This window comes from Populus trichocarpa, chromosome 1 (assembly GCF_000002775.5).
Source record: "Populus trichocarpa isolate Nisqually-1 chromosome 1, P.trichocarpa_v4.1, whole genome shotgun sequence".
Taxonomy (NCBI): Eukaryota; Viridiplantae; Streptophyta; class Magnoliopsida; order Malpighiales; family Salicaceae; genus Populus; species Populus trichocarpa.
In genome coordinates this window covers 6,110,843-6,130,065 of record NC_037285.2, presented here as the reverse complement: position 1 = coordinate 6,130,065, position 19,223 = coordinate 6,110,843, and the positions used below count along the sequence as shown (strand labels likewise).

Genomic DNA, 19,223 nt, shown 5'->3' with positions numbered 1-19,223 from the left:
TCAGCTCCTTCTTTGTTGGTTCTCTGCTGCCAGCGATGTTCTTCCCTCTCTGCCGCTGCTTCGTGGAGGCACTGGTGGTGGCGGCCTTTTTTCCTTTTCTCCTATGTGTCTTTTCTTCAGCTCTGTTCTCCCCTGCTTCCCTTTCTTCCTTCTGTTTCTCACGGTGGTGTTGCCGGCGGGGAAGACAGTGGCAGCTGGTGGTGATGATGAAGTGCTCTGTTCCTGGTGGTGTTGTTGCGGGTGGGAAGAAGATGGTGAGCTGTCCTCGGTGACGAGCAGTGTTTTGCTGCTTCGTTTCCTCTCTTCTTAACCTCTCACCGTCACTCTCCTCATTTCAAACTTCTTCCTCTATCAGTTTCCAAAAATCTCTCCCCCTGTGTCTTTCAAAACAGCCCTCTCCCTCTTCCAAAAAATCCCCCTTTCATCCTTCCCTTCCCAAAAACCTCTCTCCCCCCTTGTTGCAGCTGCTAAGAGCAGTATTTATAGGCGAAGGGGGAGCGGGGACGTTGCTGCGCATAGGGAGCAGGGGAGCGGCCTGCTGGTTGGTTGGGCAGTGAGCGCGGCTGGTAAGGCGCGACTCCCCTGGTTTGTTGTCATCCAAGGGCGTGGGGCTCTAGCAACATGCAGGAAGAGGAACAGTGTCAAAACGACACTGTTCAATTTTATTTTTATTTTTTTATATTTTTTTTATGGGGACCCAAAAATGGGTTACAACAGATGCCCCCTCTTTATAATGCTTACGGAGCAGGGTTTTTGCGTAGTAAGTTTTATAAAGATAAACAAAACTGAACTTCCGAAACTGATATTGTCGAAGCTTGATCTATCTGAAACTGTCTTTACAGCAGCTCGCCTTCAACCCGAAAAAATGATCAAAACTTAGTCATTTTGAGATCCCAATCCGGCGATCCCCTGACCTCTAACTTGGGATTAGATTAACCTGGCATTCCATCCGAGATCCCTTCTGGCGATCTCTTTTAACTAAAAATCCATATTTGTAGTTTGGCCAAACTGAAATTCCATCTGGCGATTTCCCTTAGCTAATATCGATGTTACGGTTGGGCTAACCTGAGATCCCTTCCGGCGATCCCCTTTAACCAGAACCATTATTTTATGTGTGGTTGGGTTAACATGAGATCCCATCTGGCGATCCCCTTTAACCAGAACCATTATTTTGTGTGTGGTTGGGCTAACCTGAGATCCCATCTGGCGATCCCCTTTAACCAGAACCAATATCTTGTGTGTGGTTGGGCTAACCTGAGATCCCATCTGGCGATCCCCTTTAACCAGAACCAAAATCCTGTGTGTGTGGTTGGGCTAACCTGAGATCCCATCTGGCGATCCCCTTTAACCAGAACCATTATTCTGTGTGTGGTTGGGCTAACCTGAGATCCCATCTGGCGATCCCCTTTAACCAGAACCAAAAAATCTATGTTTGTAGCCCGGTCAACCTGGAATCCCATCTGGCGATTCCCTTTAACCAAAGCTGAAATATGAGATCCCTTCTGGCGACCTCCTTTAACCAAATCTGAAATATAAGATCCCTTCTGGCGACCTCCTTTAACCAAATCCAAAACATGAGATCCCTTCTGGCGATCTCCTTTAAGCAAAACCAAAAAACTATATTTGGAGCTCGGTCAACCTGGAATCACATCTGACGATTCCCTCTAACCAGAGCTGAAATATGAGATCCCTTCTGGCAACCTCCTTTGACAAAAGCTGAAATATGAGACCCCTTCTGGCGATTTCCTTTAATCAAATTCGAAATATGAGATCCCTTCTGGCGACCTCCTTTAACCAAAACTGAAATATGAGATCTCTTTTGGCGACCTCCTTTAAGCAAAACCAAAAACTATATTTGTAGCTCGGTCAACCTGGAATCCCATCTGGTGATTCCCTTTAACCAAAACTGAACTCGGTATCCTTCTTCCTGATGGCAGGGTTTGAACTTTTCGTTTTCTTTTAAAAATTTCCTAATAGGTTCTCCTCACTTTATTGTTGTTCCAAAATCAAAACCGTGATTCTTTGTTATCATCAACTCAATGATCCTTTCTTCATCCACAATCTTGTTGAATTAAGGATTCCTCCTGTAACAATTCAAAAACATATATGCAATGATTTATGATTAGATGTCATGCATGCATTCTTACCTGGTTTTGAAACATAGGTCCCACCACTCTCCCTTGACATGAGCTTGCTTTTGAAGTCGTATGCTGGATTCATTTCTCGTGCTGCCCCCTTTTACCTATCATATCTTTGAGAAGAAGTCTTCGATTTTTTACAAGTAGCTTTTTCAAAATGTATGACTTGTCATTGCCTTCTTTGTCATGCTTTTGTCAAATGCTTTAACTTATCTTTTTCAAATCTACGGGCTCTCATCCCGTTTTAAAATCACATAAAACTTTTCATGAAATATCTTTTATTGCCCCCAGTGTGGGGTGTGATCCTATTCCATGTTTTTATAAAGAAGAAAATCATTTCGGCTCAAACGGGACCACCAACGATATACTCTTTAGAGAGTGAAGGGATAATGAATTTTTTTCTCATTTCAAAATGCACATTGTTAGGATTGATAAACTCTGTTTTTATCTTGAAAGAAACTTACAGGTGATTGATCAATTCATTATGCTATCCAAAGGCAGGGTTGCACTTCAGGGTTAACTTTGGTTTGTTTTCTTAAATTTCATTTTTTACCGTTTTATGATACATTCCTTGTAATCACTCAACCTTGTTTAAAAAGTGCATGATCTTGTCATTTATTTAAAGAAAAGACAGGCTCAAAGACAAACACAAAATCTAGCTGACATCATGAGCCTTGATTGTCAACTAGAGAAAATAAAAGCAAACCAAAAGCAATGACAAAAGCATGCTAAGGCAAACAAAGTTGGTTTACATTTTGAAAAACTACAAGAGCTTTTTGGGTCACCCCGTTCTGAAACTTCTCACCCTGAGCCAACTTGCGCCCAAAGGTCTTGGCTGAGACTTTTTCTAGTATCTGGACAGTTAGTTGTGGCAGTGCTTCATCTTCCTTCCCCACCTGTGTTTTCTTGTCATCTACTTCGATCTCACCTTCTTCATCATTGACAATTCTTGACCGAGGTTTTTCAACCCTTTATCCACTATTACTTGCGGTATGACTAGGTAATGAATTTGAATTAACATTAGGTTTGTCCTCGAATGATACCCATCCTATCTTAATAAGCTCCAACAACTTCCTCTTGAAAGCGTAGCAGGTTTCAATCCTATGCCCGGGATTACCAGCATGGTACTCGCAAGTCAACTCGGGCTTGTACCAAATTGGGAATGGTGGTTGTAGTGGTGGTGCGGGGATAGGAGCTATTTGTCCAATGCTTAGTAGTTTGGCATACACGTCCTTCAAAGGCATGGGTAATGGCGGTAGTTGTTCTGAGATGTATCTTGTGTTTGGTCTTTGGTAGTTGTTTTGGTTGTTTGACTGGTTATTTGCTCGATTAGAGAAAAAAGGTTTGTTAAAGTTTATATGGGCAACATGAGAGGTAGGTATTTGTGGGTTAAGTGAATCCACTATCTCGCCCTCGGACCCACCTTCGAAGTCGTAAACGTGACCTTCCATTTTTCTTCCAATAAAACCCTTCGTCCCCAATGGCTCAGCTATACGTCCAGCTTTAATCCCTTGCTCTATTCTTTCAGCTATGCGTACCGCATCATAGAAATGCTGAGATGAGCTACCCATTAGGTGCTCATAATATGGTGCTTTGAAGGTATTGGCAAACAAGGTCACCATCTCCGTTTCTATCAAAGGGGGTTGGACATGCATTGCCTCATCCCTCCACCTTTGCGCATAGGCCCTTACCGACTCTTGGCTCCTTTTCTCCATTGACATTAGACTTGTTCGATCAGGAGCGATTTCCATGTTAAACTTGTACTGCTTAAGGAAAGCCTCCACCAAGTCTCTCCAGCTCCTGATCCTGACACTGTCTAACCTCATGTACCAACTCAAAGCGGATCCTGCGAGGCTATCTTGAAAGAAATAAATTAGCATTTTATCATCGCGGATTACTTCTGCCATTTTATTGCAGTATGATCGAAGGTGAGTGTTTGGGCATTCCAAACCAGTATACTTAATGAACTCTGGTATCCTAAAATCTTTTGGCACCACGATGTTTGGTACTAAACATACTTCGGCTGCTCGCATAGGGTCAAACCAATCATTACCCTCAATTGCCCGTAATCTTTCTTCCAAAGCAAACAACTTGTCTTGGTCCATCAAACCGGGAGACCTATTATCCGGGATTCCCTCCGCTGTTACGTCCACAGTGACTGGAGCATGAGTTGGCTGGATAGGGGCGATAGGCACAAAATGTTGTTCATTGGCCGAGTTTGCCCCCTGGTTTTGAGATGCTTGAGGGATGTGAGCTGCTGGCGCTTCTTCAGGCTGTTGTGCTGATGTTCCCTCCCCATTCTTAGCTCTGAAAAGCTGCTCGAGTAAGTTGGTTAGTCGAGAAACTTCATTTTTTACGGACTCCAACTCGGTCTGATAATGTGACTCTAAGTGAGCTCTTTCTTCGTTCTCCATTCTCGATCTAGACCGGGTGTTGTGGACTTTGGATGTGGGACCTATGTTTCACGATCTGTGGTGCATATGATGCATTTAGTCATGATTTCAGCTCAAAAAAAACCTGGTTTGATGAATTTAACATTATTAATCTTGATGCAAAAGAAAGTAAGATACATATCCTAAGGATAAGCTCTATTCATTATGTGAGAATGGGCAGTTTTTCTATCTGGTCTTGAAAGGGTCTCATATCTGCCCAGTGACGTTCTTCGTAAAGACAGTATGGGGGCGTTGCAAGGAACGGTTAAAGTACGTATACCCACCATTACCAAGCAGGCACTCAGATATGAGTCGGGTGTTTCACGCATCTGAACCCTGACCGATAGTCATAGGGCAAATCGCTAATCCCCCACCTAACTTAAAGCTTGTGTGTGCTTCTCAAAATCAAAATATGTGATGCATGTGACAGTTCTATAAGATGCATGGGATAGTTATATACAAATGCATGAACAATATGTAAAAATATTTAAAGCATATAAGCAGATAACTCAAGGAAAGGTATATTAAAAACACACGAAAACAAAAAACAGATCAGACAAAAACAAAGCTTAGTCCACAAGGTCCCCAGTGGAGTCGCCATTCTGTCGCACGGGTGCGGCGTCGCGGCGAAAATATATGTCCCACTTTAAATCTAAAATGTAAACTTATTTTGGCATCTATCTGGCAAATGTGGGGAGACAAGAAAATATTGTCTTTTGTTGGTAGGAAAATGGAATGGGAGTCGCCACCTAGTATTTTGATCACTAGGAACCCTAACTGGTCTCAGAGATTGGGTACGGGGACTGGTTGCGTAAAGGGAAGGTATTAGCACCCCAAATACGCCATACCTAAGGTAAGCTGCATTGTTTATTTGTCTGATAAAATTCAAGGTCTCGTTGTGTTTCCTAGTTATTGGTCCGTCTATGGTTCAAGAAAAGTCCTCCTCAATAAGGAGGTCCTTATCTTATCGGGTAAAACCTAACCGTTCTAACGTCTATGTAAAAAAACCATATTTTTAATATCAGGAATACGTTTTACGCATAAATTCATAATCCCAGATACTAAAAGAAGACAAAAAAGATTTTTTTAGAATTTTTGAAATATTGGCCTAGTCCTCATGGCTTTAATAAACTGGTTATTAAAGCCGAAATGCATGTTAATACATATATTGTTTTTGAAATTTTCTTTGTTGTGTGAAAATATGATGTTAGAATATTTATATATATATATTGGAGAGACTAGGCCGTATGCATGAAAACAAAACATTTTTTGAAAACTTGACAAAAACCGGTTATTTTAATACCGGATTTGTATCTTTACAATATAAAAATACAAACCGATATTGATCAAAATACAGTAATAAAATTACAGAAAATCACATATTTTTTGAAATAATTTTTTAAAGAATTTTTGTTCGAGCGGGCCAGACCCGGCCCAAAAAGAAACTGGGCCAAAATCAGCCCAAAATAAATTGGGGCCTGGTTTCTACAGGGCTGGACTCAGCCCAGCAGCATGGGCTGGGCTGGCCCAGCCCAAAACAAACATGGACTGGTTACTGTGCATATGTGAATTATATTTCATGAACAGTGAAATAGCATTTCACTGTTCAAGTGAATTATATTTCACTTGAACAGTGAAATGCAAGGAAATGGTGCATGCACAGCGACCTGGGGAGCAAACCTGGTGGCGGAAACGGTGATTGAAGACGATGGCAATGGCGTGCACTCGCGGTGGTGCTGGTGGTGGCCGACCGGGGATGGCTTGGATGGTGGTCGGTGGCTGTGGAAGCCGGGGACAGCAGTTGTTTTCTCTTCCCCTCTGCAGAGGCGTTGCTCCTTCTCTTGGTTTCCTTTGTTCCCTCTGTCAACGCTGTTCTTCCCTCTTTACAGCAGCTTCATAGAGGTGCAGGAGGTGGCGGTCTGGGGAGCTGATTCTGGAGAAGGAAAAGTCTATGGTGCTGCTGACTTTCTCTGCTGGTTCCCTGGTTCTGAAGAAGGTGAAGCCGATGGTGATGGTGGCTTCCTCTGTTATTTCCTGCGTTCTTGAGAAAAGAAGCCGATGGTTATGCTGGTGGCGGCTGATCAGAGATGGCTGGACGGTGGTTAGTGGCTGTGGAGCCCGGTGACAACAACTATTTTCTCTTCTTCTTCCCTGTGCAGAGGCGCCAGCCTCTGGTTTCCTTCCCTGTTTGCTTTTGTCAGCTCCTTCTTTGTTGGTTCTCTGCTGCCAGCGATGTTCTTCCCTCTCTGCCGCTGCTTCGTGGAGGCACTGGTGGTGGCGGCCTTTTTTCCTTTTCTCCTATGTGTCTTTTCTTCAGCTCTGTTCTCCCCTGCTTCCCTTTCTTCCTTCTGTTTCTCACGGTGGTGTTGCCGGCGGGGAAGACAGTGGCAGCTGGTGGTGATGATGAAGTGCTCTGTTCCTGGTGGTGTTGTTGCGGGTGGGAAGAAGATGGTGAGCTGTCCTCGGTGACGAGCAGTGTTTTGCTGCTTCGTTTCCTCTCTTCTTAACCTCTCACCGTCACTCTCCTCATTTCAAACTTCTTCCTCTATCAGTTTCCAAAAATCTCTCCCCCTGTGTCTTTCAAAACAGCCCTCTCCCTCTTCCAAAAAATCCCCCTTTCATCCTTCCCTTCCCAAAAACCTCTCTCCCCCCTTGTTGCAGCTGCTAAGAGCAGTATTTATAGGCGAAGGGGGAGCGGGGACGTTGCTGCGCATAGGGAGCAGGGGAGCGGCCTGCTGGTTGGTTGGGCAGTGAGCGCGGCTGGTAAGGCGCGACTCCCCTGGTTTGTTGTCATCCAAGGGCGTAGGGCTCTAGCAACATGCAGGAAGAGGAACAGTGTCAAAACGACACTGTTCAATTTTATTTTTATTTTTTTATATTTTTTTTTATGGGGACCCAAAAATAGGTTACAACAGAGGGGAAGCGAGCAGCCCCAGTTCTCTTTGGCCAAGGTTAGGGAGGCGGCCGCCGTCCCTAGAGATAGATGTAGGTTTTGTTTTTAGGGTTTTTAGAGCTTCTTCATAATTTTCCTCCCCCTAAATATTTTTCGGCCCTTTGCCTCTTTCTTTTTCTCCCCCCATGGTTTTTTTCCTGTAGACTAGTATTTATAGGCAAAATATTCTAGGGTTTCCAAACTAGTCCCTCAATTTTTCATTTTCTTTTGTTTTCTTTTTTTTTTTTTTTTGTATTTTTTTAAAGCGAGCAATATCAACGTGCACTCAAAAAATCAATGATTGTAAAATTAACGCGTTCAAAATACTTTTAAAAATTTAAATTTTTCTAAGATGACGTTGAAAATACTAAAAATAATGCAAATATATCAAAATGCATTTTTTAGGGGATTTTCGTTGTTTTTTGCTATTTTTAATTTTTTTTGAAAATTTATTAAAAATATAAATAAAAAATTAGATAGGAACACTCTCAAGAACCCTGAGTGCATCATCCAAGCTCCCACATTTTGCATACATATCTATTAATTCACTTGCAACATAGACATCGTGCTGTAAACCTCTTTCTGATGCATGTGTCTCAACCCATTTCCCCAAATCAAGGGCCCCTTCAATCATTGTGACTTTATTTGGATTAGGACTTGCCTCTCTCATTTCATTGAATAGTACAATTGCTTCATTGGAAGCTCCATTCTGTGCACACATATGAAGTGATAGTTGAACAAAAAAAAATTATATTAACGTGAAACGCATTTACAAATTTCATATATTTGTGTGGTTTTTATTTCATAGCTGATTAATTAGGAAGAATTCAAATTTCAAGTTAGTTTAAAGGAACAGAAATAAACACAATTCCACTATACGTGACAATTACAAAGTATAAAACCGATCTAATTACCATGTGATAATGGCATTCCAAAGCTCCATTGCTAGCATCAGTGATGTAATTACATGTTATAACCTAAATGACAAAGGTAGCGTAGAGCAATTGCTGTCCTGCTAACATATTTCTTTGTGATCTATTAGCTGGCAAGCTAACCAAAGATGAACAGCATGTATGCTTAGAAATATCTGGGATTGGAAACTGCTTGAATCTATCAAACACGGAAGCTCACATATCTTTTTTGTTATAGCATCGCCGAGTCATATCATATTTTGTTCCTTATTGTAAATTGAACCATTTGCAATCAATAAACAAATGCTTCTCAGTTACCTTAGTTTCTTATAACTGTTTAAAAAGGTGAACCAACCAAAAAACAAACTCAATATCACCAGAAACGGTAAACAAAGAACCAGAAACAGGAAGAAGGAACTGGAAGTATATCAATGAGAATGAATGAGTGCTCACGGGGTGATTTTTTTACAGTGGATTCAAATTCAACAACTACAAGGGCTATTTCCTGCAGCACGGAGAGTTTCTGAATTTTCATTATTAGAATCCAACTACTTTGGCCACAAAATTAATTTATACAGTTCCATTCGGTTTTGAGAGTTTTTATACAGCGGGGGCTTTTCAATTCCTTGAGTTTTCAAAGCAGTCTCGAGATTCCACATAACAATTCATCTCCACTTCTGAATACTCTAATCTCAACCGTCCAGCATATGCTGCAATGCTTGATTAAAGTCATTTGATTACGCTTAGACCAGGTATCGGATGTTTCAAAAGTGATGTACAGAAAACTAGAAAACCTTGTATTTGATATCATTAGTTTCACCTGGAGGTAAAACGAAAAAAAATTAAACTTCCTCTACAAAAAACTAGAAAATGAGAATTAAGCAAGAGATAGTTATAAGAAAGTTATTTATAATATGAGTTCTTTCTAATCTTTTTCCAAATCTTTCTACTCATAGTGGGAAAGTCTCTTAACATTTTTGTGCAGTATTTCTATGATCCATCTGGCTATCAATACCGCGCCCAGGAAGAAGTTCTCTATTTATGGGAAGAGACGGGGCTTATTTCATCCAAATCGCAACTATATTCTCAAACATACAATAAATTTAAAAGAATGTGTTTAAACATTCTTAAGAATCACCATATATGAGTGTTGTTTTTAGCAGATTACTGCTGTTGTTTTCTTTAATTAAGTTGGCTATGCATGTGCCAACCGATCACCGGATAGATCTGTACTGGGACTGAAACGTCAACCAATATCCTGCCATGGTTAAACGGTATCAACTAAAAGTCTCCATTCTCCAATTTGCCATAGATGGAGCTTTGCTACTTTTCTTAATCCTCCCTTGAATCGACTTCTTATAGGTACATGGTTCCACTGTCTGTTTCGGTCCCTTGCTCATTTTCCCTCTGGATTAGGGTCACCTGGTTAACCACGATTTATGTATTTGTCTGGACACGAGTTTTCTTGTAAGCAAGAAACTCTTTCAATCTTGTGGTGGGATTTTATCTACTAGGCGAGAATTTTTGCTACAAGGCTATGTAAATGAAGTCCAAGGATGGTTTCTAGCTAGCGAAGTTAAGGGAATATAACAAAGCTGGAAGGGCCCAAAACAATACTAATAAATTTTTGAGAGTTTTTATACAGCGGGGGCTTTTCAATTCCTTGAGTTTTCAAAGCAGTCTCGAGATTCCACATAACAATTCATCTCCACTTCTGAATACTCTAATCTCAACCGTCCAGCATATGCTGCAATGCTTGATTAAAGTCATTTGATTATGCTTAGACCAGGTATCGGATGTTTCAAAAGTGATGTACAGAAAACTAGAAAACCTTGTATTTGATATCATTAGTTTCACCTGGAGGTAAAACGAAAAAAAATTAAACTTCCTCTACAAAAAACTAGAAAATGAGAATTACAAGAATAATAGATCCAATTAGACATGGACAAATATCCGGTGAAAGAATACATGAAAATAAAGTCATATCATTTTTTGTTCCAATATTCTAAATTGAACAAATGCTTCTCTTGGCATTGCCTATAACTGTTTAAAAAGGTGAACCAACCAAAAAACGAACTCAATATCACCAGAAACGGCGTAAACAAAGAACCAGAAACAGGAAGAAGGAATTGGAAGTAAATCAATGAGAATGAAAGAGTGCTCACGGGGTTATTTTTTTACAGTGGATTCAAATTCAACAACTACAGGGGCTATTTCCTGCAGCACGGAGAGTTTCTGAATTTTCATTATTAGAATCCAACTGTTGGATGATTATTTTTCAAAAATTTTACATGGAATACAATAATGAAAGGTGAAAAGGAAACTATCTTTCTCACAGTGATGTCCATGACTGAATTGTCATGAGGAAAAAAATTGTCAAGGAAAATACAAATTTGACAAAAAATGAATGCTTCTTCAGTCATAACTGAACCCTTCATCTTCATCTTCATCTTCATCATCATCAACCTCCACCTCAGAAAAATCATTACTGCTGATGACAGATAGAAGGACTAAAACTGCAACTACTTGTGTTACTAGAAAGTATCTTGCCCTTCTTCTGAAAGTTTTCTCCTCTTCTGTCCTTTCCCTCTCGGGTTGCTTCTTAGGTTTTGAGCCTAGTGATAAAAACACATGAAAATAGTTGAAATTCTATTTGAAAGAAAAGAGACATGGATGGTACTTTTTGACCTCTTATTTCCCAATGGCTTTTATTTTTCTTGAAGCATCTTAAACAACAAATTGTTAGTTTGATGATGACTGAAACATGATCTGGAGGCTGGTTTGGTATAGTAAATCCACAACTCAAGACACTATCAGATGACCAATATAATATTCACAAGAATAAAAGATGAAAATATCTTGCCTGAATTTGAAAGACGTCTTTTTGAATTTGATGAAGCGTCTGAAAGGAATTGCGGGACAGAAGAAGACGATCCAGCCTCCAAGAAATCTGTCTTAAGTTTTTCAGCATATCGTATGAGATTACCATGCTCCAAGAGTGCACTTCGCAGCATCGATGATTCCTAATGGCATGGAGCACATAAAAGGATAAGAGTAGAAAATATTTGACAAGTGAAGCAACAAACTCAAATGCTTTGTGTAATAAGAAATCTTAGGTAGTCTTCTTGTTGTTTGCTGTAGTAGATCAACTTTTTTTATTTTTTCTTGTTTTCATATCCTTGTATTTTTCTTTGGCTATTCACTTTATGGCCTTCTTAATATACTCTCGATGATTATATAAAAAAAAAAAAAAGCAACAAACTCAAATGCTTTGTGCCAAGACAGAATAACAATAGCAGATTTTCGCTCAAATGCTTTGAAGTGGACGTGAAAATCAAATAAGTAGAAACCATGTTAACAGAAAATGGTTTCAAGAGAGTTTTTAAATGGAAAAAATAAAATTGATGGTAATGTGTTTTATAACAGCATAGATTGCTGTAGTGTTCTTGAAAGAAATTAGAGGGACTTGATTGTTAGATATTTACAGCAAGGCCACATGTAATTGTTTTTGCACCATCATTCCAGGTCATGTTCTCAGCCGTAAATAATTGTTCTGGCCATACAAATCCATATGCAATTTTCGCTCTCTCGTAAATCTATCCATAAATTAAAAGAAAAAAAATTGCAAGGTCATGGTTAAGGAAAATTAACAGAAAATGAAGCAATATATAGAAGGGTAAAATCATTCCACAAATCCATATGCTTTCTAACACTAGTGTATGTCCACAAATCCATAATAAAATAATTTAATAATTTACCAACAAGTGCCACTCCCGTTCTATGGGTCTGTTACACAGCTCCGTTGCCAGTTTTGGAGAATTTTCAAATCCAATTTCATTTCATTCTTATTATAATTTATTTTATGATATAAATGAATCTGCTAAGTGGAAGAACACCAGCTCCGTTATATGGGTCTGTTACACAGCTCCGTTGCCAGTTCTATGGGTCTGTTACACAGCTCCGTTATATGCATTGCAAGAAAGAATACAGTTTTTTTTTTCCTCTTTCATTCTACGTTTTTGGTTTTAAAAAATATTAAAATTTCTTATAAAAGCATGATATAAAGAATATTATTTTGAATTTCATGTATGATAAAATTATATGAATTTTTCAAGGATTATTTTTTAGAAGGTACTATGATAGGTGAGTGTGTGTTGCTGGTAGTTAAGAGTTAATTGTCATATTGTGAACTATGTACAACGTGGTCAACTTGGTGGATTAATTAGGTAGTGCATGATAATATAATTGAAATTATATTTTTTAAAAAACTTTATTTAAAATTTATTTTTTTATGTTTTTAAATTGTTTTGATATGCTAATAAAAAAATAAATTTTAAAAAATTATTATTTTAATATATTTCCAAGTAAAACATACTTTAAATTATAATCGTTATCGTATTTTCAAATAATTTAATCATATATGATGCAACGTTGGTTGGTCTTAGGAAGAAAAAACATTAATCTTTATTGGCAACTAAACTGATTAGAAGGGGTCCTGCTGAAGAAAAGTTAACAAGAAAAAACCCAAAGACATTGCAAAAGGATCCAATTGAGAATTATCTGAGATGTATGGACTAAAATGATTCTTTTCAAAAAGTTGAGGATCGGATAACCCCTGAGAAGCTAATTTGAGACGTCGCCGATTTTCTAATTTTGAGCCCACTTGGCACCTTCTCAACTTTCGGGCTGGAGCAACACCCTGACTGAGGTGCAGATTGAATTTTGAGCTCCAATTGGCACCTTCTCAACTTTAGGGATAGAGCAACAGACACGTCTCTCTATAGCACTATACAGCTGTTATAACAAACCATGCATAATCTGTTTTCCAGCGTTATATTTCCGAGTATATAGGCTAGAGGCTAGGCAACTCAGTTAGTAATTCCTTCTGCTGTGTCAATCTGATTCATTCATTCAACATGAGAAATAGAATCGTTTCCTATCATCTCAGCTCAAACTCCATTAAAACTCATAGCACATTGATTAGCATCAATGTTGCAGCTCAAACTCCATTAAAACTTACCTCTACCAACTATTTAGCCTGGAAACTTCGATTCCAGACACTACCAGAAATTCGCTTGATACCAACGGTATTACTGAACGGAATAATTCTGTCGGTAATTTATTGTCCTAATTACCAGTGGAATATTTTCTGTTTATAATTCAGTCGTTATATACCGATGGAATAATTCGGTCAGTATATACCGACGGAATTACAGATGAAATATTCAAAATTAAAAAAATAGGTTGTTAAAAAATTTACGACAAAGTGTTAAGCCTTTCATTCTTTTAAAAGGATTAATGGACATCATGAAATTTCAACTAATATATATATATATATATATATATATATATATATATATATATAGAGAGAGAGAGAGAGAGAGAGAGGAACTGCATGGCCAAAAAAAAAAAAAGAGTAAGTATTTTCAATATTTAAGCTAACAAATGACTACTTGGTCATTGATGAATTGTTTGTATTGGATGTAAATATATTACAAACAATTATCCACATCCAAAGTTAAGGGTATTTTTATAAAAATTAATTTTTTGCGACCCTCGTTTTCAATTGAAATCTTGAAGGATAACAGAAGAAGTATATATCACTTTGTGACAATAATAATGTATAGACAAAGTGAAGAAAATAGAACAAACGTGTTTTTCCCACTCTCCAACCCGCTAATTAATCACATCAGGAGGAAGAGTGGAAGCTTCTCTATTTCTTGAAAGGCTAATATTTCACGAATTGTTTTTTGTTGGAATGTCTTCACAGAAATACAGGCTTGTTCCATAGAAAGTGATCTTTTGTAATCTATTTTTTAAAATGTTTTATAATTAGTAAAGTTAGTTAATAAAAAATATTTTCTGGTAAAAGAAAAATTTATCTTGATTTTCATGAAAACATATTTTTTTTTGAATGGAAAAAACATTCTAAAAGTTATGAAAAATTCAAAAATATTTTTTATTAGATGATTATATCAATTTTGATCCTTAAACTTTTGATTACTAACATGTTTTTTAATAAAAAAAATAAATGTTAAAAATATAACATGGTCTACTTGACATATCCAAATACAACATGTAGGATAGTTAAAAATATAGTTTGATTAAAAAAGAAAAAAAACCAAGATAATATCTTTTTAAAAAAAAATTAAGACTGAAACATATTAAGACTGAAACATATTAGATCGAACCTAATTAACTCGAGTAAACCTGTCAAATCTGATATCTGAACCATGAGACCGAGATAACTCCATAGAAAATAAATCAAAATAAATTATAAGCTTAATTCCTAACCAACTCAATATTAAAAGATAAGATTGAAATAAAAGATCAATAAAAAAAAAATAACTCAAATTAACCCAAGTTAACATATCAAGCCCACAACCCAAGTCATGCAGCTAGGATAACTACATATAAAGCAAATCAAAACAAATTATAAAATATAATTCTCAATCAACCAAATATTGAATGATGAAAATGGAAAAAAAAAAAACTCAATTCAAAAGTTCATAAAATACCTAACTCGGGTTAACTTGATTTAACTCGTCAAACTTGTAACACAGGTAATAAGACTACAATAATCTCATAGAAATCAAACAAAAAACATTATGAAGCATATTTTCAAATCAACTATATATTGAAGGATAAGATTGAAAAAAAAACAAACATAAATTAAGCCGTCAAATCCACTATTCGAATAATGAGATCGGGATAAGCAAACTCAATATTAAAAAATAAAATTGAAAAAAAACATACATAACATATATGGTTTAACAATATTAATCAACTCTTAAAATATTTCATTATATATATATATATATATATATATATATATATATATATATATATATTAAAAATAAATATTAAGAACTATTATATCAATTTATGAATGTGTCAATTTGAATGCGAATTATATTTGTAAAATGTTGTAAAAAAATTATATATGACATTAATGTTTTGTTCATCAAAACCAAAGTTACTAAACATGGTTAGGCCTAGGCCTAGTACTTGAATCATGATTTTTAAGCAAATTAGTTTATATTGACCAGTGTCAAATATAAGATTATGTGATTTCAAGATTTTTTTAAAAAAAATTACTTAGTTAACAAAATAAAACTAGGTTTTGATTAGATTAAGTAGAATATGAATTAACTGGTCAACTCTCATTTAATTTTTTCTAAACCTCGACCAAATTAATTCATGCCGAACCAAATTTAATAAGGCTGATTCCTTCTTGGAAAGTTGACCCCAGGTCAAAGTTGTTTCTCTTAAATAAAAAAAAAACATGAATAAAGGATAATGCTATGAGCTCACTTTCCATTTTCAAGACAATGATGGATATAGAAAACTGGCTACTTTCTTTATAGAAATTATGTGTGGAAAATCATGCCTTTCGAATTTAATGGAAATTATGTGTGGCAGAGCTAAAAGTGCTCCTTAAACATTTGTGATTCGACAGTTAGTAGTGATGATTATTTCTTAAATAATTAAATGATATAATAAACATATATATATATATATATATAAATATATATATATATATATATATATATATATATATATGTGGAGTTATAATATTAATATTTTAAGAAGTAGTATTTTTAAATTTGCTAATTCCAAAAGGGACATTTTATTTTATGATTTATGGGAAATTAATAAATTCTCACTGATTATTAAAATTCTACGTGAAAAGTATGAGGAGGTGCTAAAATGTTGTATATTAAAATTATTAGGTTATAAGGGAAGCGTCCTGTAAACAAGCACAAGCCTAATTAAATCAAGCACTTGAGGGTCTAGCTCAGTGGCCAACCATGAGGCTTGCTTTGCTCCCGTCCCGAGTTCGATCCTCTATGTGCACGCCTGTCACCCCCGTGGTGCCTTACCTGCTCACTAGGCTTGCAGGATGTTCAGTGGGCCGTGGGGAATAGTCGTGGTGCGCGCAAGCTGGCCCAGACACCCCACGCTAATCAAAAAAAAAAAAAAAAAGACAACAAGAATCAAGCACATGATTAAAGGACATATGATCCTTAGGCTGAAATTATAACAGTAAAATCACATCTCCTTCAAATGTGTTGTAAACACTAGGCTTTATTTTAGCTTTCCTTCCTAGAATAGTCTGCATTAAGAACAAATTCATTTTAGAAAACTTATCTGTGTATTCTCTGAAGATTCATCGACTTATCCGTGCATTCTCTGAAAATTCATCATAGGATTAATGAACATCATAAAATTTCAACTAATATATATATATATATATATATATAGGAACCATAAAATTATTTTAGCTAACCAATGCCGACTTGGTCATCTTCATCTGAACCATACAGTACCAAAAAAAATTAAAAGAAAAAATGAATTGCTTGAGAGTAATTGCTTGAAGGAACTCGTATTCATTCTCAAGACGTTGACCCGAAGTCAAAGTCTTTAAAAAAAAAAACATGAAGAAAAGGTTAATGTTATGAGCTCACTTTCCATGATGATGATGAATATAAAGACTTGCAACTGTTTTGTTTTTTATTGAAATTACGTGTGGAAAATCATGCCTTTTGAATTTGATGGAAATTACATGTGAAAAATCATGCCTTTCGAGATAATTTAAACTACGGTAGTTATTATATTATTATATAAAAAGAAGAGGATCGCTTAATTATTCTTTTTTCAATCAAAAACAGTTCACTTCCACAAATATTTATTAGCATGCTACTCATTTATTATTATTAATTATAAAATTTGATCAATCAATCTTATTTACAGGATTTAAGGAATTGATCATGAACTATGATGACTCACTTGAAGTGATTCGTTTGAAATTGGTTTGAGGATTGAAAATCTATATATAGGATATAATTAATAACTTGACTTTAATTTAAAAGAATTAATGTACATCATAAAATTTCAACTAATATATAATTACGTCCCTCTTTTTCAATTCAAATCTTCAAAGATAACAGTAGAAATATGCCCACTTTGTGACAATAATAATGTCAGGGAAGACTATAGTCAAAGTAAAGAAAATAGAACAAACGCGTTTTTCCCACTCACACGCGCGCGCGACATTTTTCATAAGAATGTCATGTTCATCAAAACTAAAGAAAATAGAACAATCTATGGTTAGACATGAGTAATCAGGGTTAAATAGGTAATAAATTGTGCAGGTTAGTTCATCTTGACTGTTGTTAATTTAAAATTGTTACTTTTTATTCAATAAACTATAATGCTAATCAGGGTTTAGGTGAACAATCTATGGTTAGTTCATGTTGACCTGTGTTAATTTAAAATTGTGTCATTTCAAGAAATTGGTTTTTTTTTAAGTTAAAATTGCATAGTTAAAAAAGTAAAACCATGTTTTTATTAAATTGAACTATTTACGGCTTAACTTATTTGATTATTCAAGTTTAACGGGTAAACTCTCATTTAGTTTTTCTCTAAACTCAAGTTAAACTAGATCTCACATCAACCTTTCCTGCCAAATCAAATTTAATAAGGCTGATGTCAGTCTTTAATGGAAGCTCATTTTCCATGATAATAATGGATACAGAAGACTTGCTGCTTTCTTTATAGAAATAACGTGTGGAAAATCATGCTTTAATTTTGATAAAATAAGGCATGATTTTAGTATATAAACTTTTATTTTCTCATATCATTTATAAAATCAAAGAGTATCATTGATAAAATAAACCATCAATAATAACATTTCTAAAATACTTCCAATAAGTTTTTTTTATCTAAATTAAATACTAATTATATTTTTTTCAACACAATCTTATCAATAAGTAAGATGAATAGAAATTTGCAGTGTGAGATGGGTATATGAGCCCATCACCGTTAAGCATTTTTTCCACAACATAGATTAGTGGAATGGTTTGCAAGAGCATTGCTATCAAGAGTTGTTTTTTCTACGAGAAGAGATGAGTCCGTGAGATTATTGCTATGAAAATTTGTATATTAAAATTATCATTTTCCATATATACATGAATGGGTGACCGAATGAACAATTATAGCTTAAAACTGAGTTATTTTAATTTTGAATATCCACAAAATGTTTATGGTTGCTATGTCATTACATCAATTACTTTCACTTTTTATTAGTTTTAGTATATAAACTTTTATTATAATTTAAAAGATTTGGATGCATTAAGATAAATTATAAAATTATAATTTAAAAGATTTAGGATTCCTCATTTAATATAATAGTTGTTAGAAAATCTAAGTAATTTGAAAGAGTTCGGATAAGAGAATTAGTTATGTATAAAAAAAACATATTATTTCATAAAATTATAATTTAAAAGATTTAGGATTCCTCATTTAATATAATAGTTGTTAGAAAATCTAAGTAATTTGAAAGAGTTCGGATAAGAGAATTAGTTATGTATAAAAAAAACATATTATTTCAGTGCATTTTATATATGATAAGCTGCATTATTAATTGATTATTTTTTTTAAGATTATGTTTATATTAAAATAAATTTGTTTATTTGATCGGAAGAAAATCCTTCATGTGAAATCAATTTATTTGCTTAAGAAGAAAATACTGTAATTATATAAGTTATTTATTTCTTTATTTTAATGAAATATAAAATAGTTTTTAATCTTGTGATATATTTCTTGTCTTTAAAGAGAAAGAGCTATGAACTTAATCTCAAAACTTGAAAAGTAATATAAAGACATTAAATCATCATTGAAAAAAATAAAAAATATATATAAAACTAATTCTTTCAACTTTATTTTAATCTTCTTATTTCATGGGTGCACGAAATAAATGTTTTATATCAAAACAAAAATAATTTTGATACTAGTATATCAAAACAAT

General features: G+C 35.3%; 1 protein-coding gene, 1 long non-coding RNA gene and 1 other non-coding gene across 3 annotated transcripts in view; 1 reads left to right on the top strand and 2 right to left on the bottom strand.

The window, feature by feature from the left end:
- LOC18101646 (receptor like protein 21) overlaps positions 1 to 19,223 on the top strand; it is a 246,832-nt gene that overhangs the window by 58,706 nt on the left and 168,903 nt on the right. The gene's annotated exons all lie outside the window — the stretch shown is intronic.
- The window catches only part of LOC127904255 (uncharacterized), a 99,807-nt gene that overhangs the window by 3,661 nt on the left and 76,923 nt on the right, over positions 1 to 19,223 (bottom strand). The gene's annotated exons all lie outside the window — the stretch shown is intronic.
- LOC18101644 (uncharacterized) lies at positions 10,724 to 12,209 on the bottom strand. Its single transcript, XR_008057240.1, has 2 exons — positions 11,899 to 12,209; positions 10,724 to 11,436 (listed from the first exon to the last, which is right to left on the bottom strand). It is a non-coding gene; the product is annotated as an uncharacterized LOC18101644 (transcript).